The sequence below is a fragment of the Dermacentor variabilis genome, chromosome 5, assembly GCF_050947875.1.
Source record: "Dermacentor variabilis isolate Ectoservices chromosome 5, ASM5094787v1, whole genome shotgun sequence".
NCBI classification, from domain to species: domain Eukaryota; kingdom Metazoa; phylum Arthropoda; class Arachnida; order Ixodida; family Ixodidae; genus Dermacentor; species Dermacentor variabilis.
In genome coordinates, this window is record NC_134572.1 from 80,592,812 (window position 1) to 80,597,211 (window position 4,400).

The window sequence follows — 4,400 nt, forward strand, 5'->3', positions numbered from 1 at the left end:
CATGCTGAAAATAACCAAAATGCGATTGAGAACCTCTCACCAGTAACCTTTCAAGAGAGCTTAAGAGCTCAAACAACTGTTTATTTCGCTTGCAGAGCAATAAGGCAGATGTGCTTCCGACTCGTCGAGGTTAAGAACGCCTAATATATTTCGATTTGAGCCACGTTACAATTTCCCTTGACCTTGAGTAATAACCATGAGAAGTAAAAGCACACATGCTAACACGAGTAACTACGAGGCGCGAGGCGCTAGTCAGAAGCAATGCATGGATAACAGCCACACTTGTCAGAAACACCTTTGACAGCAACGTATACGACTAAGTTTTGCCAAGCTATGTCCTCCCACAACAGTGCATTAACGACGAGCCAGCTTCGTGCAGTGATGGTATAGACTCTGCAGACCCGTAGCATTTTAAATAATTATTCTGAAGTTATTATTCAAATACGTGTCGTTCGTACGACAAGAACGAATTTTTACCGTCGTGCTCGTTTCACCGAGAGAATAGCCAAAGCTGCTCCACCCAGTTTTATCCATTGCATATGTTATTGTCACGTTCGTCAACTTACCTCGGCTGGAGAAGTTGGCGCAAGCGAAAACTGCTCAAGTTGAAAATTCACACGGCTTACAAATAAAGAAAGAGACACGCTAACACATGTCTCTTTCTTCGTCTTCTTGTGCAAGACGCGTTGAATTTTCAACATAAACAAAGCCAACACCTCAAAAAGCGCAGCAGCGATTTTTGTGTCTGTGTCTGTGCAAAGTGCAAACTTCTCCTCATCTTCCAACCTTCTTTCTTTCTTCCTCAGTGCTGGGTAGCAAACCTGGTTCCGCCTGGGTAACGTCCCTGCCTTTCCGTTATGACTCCTATCTCTCTGTCCAGTGCAAATTATCTTAATTTACACTACTCCTACGAAAACTGCTGTTAGCCCGACCCAGGATTGGATCCCTGGTCTATTATGTTTCTGCCACCATGCGGTCATCGTCGCTGTAGTGACGTCCTCGTTTTCATTGTCAATGTATTTATTGCCATTGTCGTCTTGCCAGCTAACGCTCGTTTGGGTTACATTTGAAGTTTTCCATTATGTGACCTTCCCCAGTTCTGCCCTCTAAATGTGGATATATTTAGATGTACTCACATTTCTTCCCGTCTGCGGTTCTGACTGTTCCGGATAGTCGAAACAGTTCCTTGAGAGAGGCTGCTTTAAAGAAGTATCAAGTGTGTTTGAATTTGGTCCATGAATGTACCTCTATTACGGCAGAAACGTTAGTGTTTCCGTTGTCATGGGAACAGTCAAAGAAACAGTCAAAGAAGCATGACATGGCATATGAACTTGATTTGAAAAATCAGAACCCTTTTTCATATTCTAATGCTCCTTTGAAGCATGAACACACTGAGCCTTCCTCGTCCGGTCACTGCGTTCTATTTGTGGCCGAACCGTACATTCTCTGTTCTTCAATATTAACTTCCTTAGCTCTAAACAAAATTATATAAATAAAAGCTACCGAACATTGCTCATTTTTGTTGACTGAAGACGATTTCGACTACGTGAATTGCAGTCTACCAGCTTGCGTTACGTGTCCTGCGTCTTAAACGCTCGATACAGTCCGATTACAAGTAGGCATTGAAAAGGCAAGGCACGTAACAGAAGCTGATCGAATGCAACACATGTAGCCAAAATCGTCGTCTTTCTTCCCTCAACAAATAATTCGTTGTTCATTAGCATAAGTTTGTAAGTTAACAATATTTTACTGCGACAGCACCTCGAAGCTCGATTGTTGTTTATTTTGACGAGCCATCAATCCGCCCGCGCTTTCCGTAATCCCGACAGCGACAGCCGTAGACGTGAAATCATCGTCGTTATTACATGGTCGTCATGCCATATCGTTACCTCTGCTTCAGACTCAACCCAGGTTTAGAAGAAGAAGAAAACTGCCACTGAAGTGCTTTCGCTGAAGAAAATCCTAGCGTATTTACACACCTTCAGTGAGTTGTAATCGATTCGAACAACAATTCACGACCTTGTCAAGTGCCGTGTAGCGCTCTTAAACGGAATATGTTAATCACGTACACGTATGTGATAAGATCCACATTTCAATGGCACAAACTCTGTGCCATTGACTGCCCATTCTGCTGCCATCTTGCTCGCCATCAATATAAATCTTCCGCCGTCATTCCTTACGCATTTTTTTCACAATGCGAACCCAGGCGCCGCCGCCGTAAACACGAGATTGCAGCGAAAAAACTGCATTTATTGTCGCATGTCCGATTTAATGAACTACGGGAAGACGGGCCACGTATCATGGTACACATGAGCTTACAAAACAATATTTTGTAAAGGGTTTTTCCACGGAGTAAAGACTTGTAATACATCCTGCAAGGGATTATAGTCGCCTTTGAACTCAACGCGATGTTCAGAGGCGAGAAGTGGTTAAACACAGCTTCGCAGCCTTAGGAAAGGCGCTCATGGAAAATATATGTCCTAGCACGCAGTTATATTCCTGTAGCTTCTCTTAGGCTGAGGGAAATAAGCGCTCATGGCAGCGCGTATAAGTAATAAAATCTCTGTAGAAATCATCGAAAATGGTTGTCGAGCTCAGCGAATAACTTCTGTGGAAGGAAGAAAATAGACACAGTAGCAATGCTTCCAAAGTATACTGCTGACTTTGATAATGGTGTTTTGATAATGGCGGCACAAATTAAAGTAGAGGTGTTGGTAGACCGCATTACACCATGACGGCAACGGCGGTGGAGTGACAGCGACGGTGTGTCGACGATGTAATAACGACGAAGGAGGTGATGCCGGAGCTATAACACGACAGCAGTTTTACCAATACGGCATGACGTCAATGGAAAAACTACAACCACGCGATGATTGCGCTACGGCAGCCGTAAAACGCCAACGGAATGGCGACAGCGTCACGACGACGATGGCATGACAACGTCTGTGCATTTCTACAGGAGTTGCACAGCGGACTACGGCGACGAACGCACCTTTAACCGTCAGCCCAAGTTCAGAGAAATAAACAGCGCACATGCTGTAGGCCCCCTACGGAGAAACGCTACACAGCACCACCACCAAGCACAGCACCCAAATCATTGGAGGCCACGAAGCTGCACCTGAGCTTTCTGGTATTATCAAGAGCTAGAAAGCCTCCAGAGAGAGATCTGGGAACTTTTTGCTGATAATTCTTGCTTCTAATGGGTGTTGGCCTAGGTACTATAGGGAGAACGACGCGCTTCGTTCTCTCCGTTTAAACGCCCCTTAAACTTCCGTCCAAACTGGATCATGACGACCGATACAGAGTCCGGAATAGCGAAGCGGCAATTATTTGTCCTCAGTATACAGTTGGCCCTGTAGCACGGCTGAATCTGCAGTCGTCACGGCGCACCAGTAGGAAGGAAGGAAGGAAATCAACTTTATTCAGGTCCTGCAGGCCACGAGAGCCTTGGGCTCTCATGGCGCGGGCGTCTCCCACGACGGAACCGGGAGGTTGAGTTTCCTGGCGGCGTCGTGGACCTGCTGGACAGCCCAGAGTTGGGGAGTGAGTTCTTCACTCCGGATTGCTTTTTCAAACTTGCGCTTGTCCGGTTCGGAGTTTATGTGAGCTTGCGAGCATGGCCAGAGTAAATGATATACGTTAAGGGATGTATTGCAATTGGTGCAATAAGACTTGTCGTAGAGCACTAGTAATCCCGTGATATGTTACGTCACGTTGGCTTCTGTATATATCTAACTTGCGCAACACCGTACTCGCCGCACTTCCAAGTCGTTTGCCTCGGGACACTGATTTCCCTGTGAGCATAGCTGTCTACGCAGATGACATTGCTCTGTGGATAAGCGGCCCTTCACACCTTGGTCCGCGGCTTCGTGCAAGCTTGCAAAGAGCTCTCAACGCTACTTCGGAGTATTTGGGTGAAGTTGGCCTGCTCATATCACCTGCTAAGTCGGCTGCAATAGCATATCACCCTAAACAACGCGCTCGTCGAACGATGAGCCGACTGTATCTTGACGAAACGCCTATAAACTGGGTGCGACAACACCGTTATTTGGGGTTAATTGTGGATGATCGCATCTCTTGGCGTCCTGCCGTTAAATCTGTACGACGCAAATCGCACTCCCTCCTTAAGTATGTGGCCGCCTTGACTGCTCGAGGTGCTGGCTGCGACCAAACAACGGCTCTTCAGGTGTACCAGTCATCTGTACTCTCAGGCATGCTGTACGCATTACCAATTTTGAACATACCACATAGTTTGATGTCCCAACTGGAGCGAGATCATCGCGTTGCCCTTCGACTAATGCTTGGATTACCTCGTGAGGCGCAATCTATTGCATTACTCACTGAAGCGCATCAGTTACCCCTGAGGCTGCAAGCAGATCAGAGAGCTCTGTATCATATTG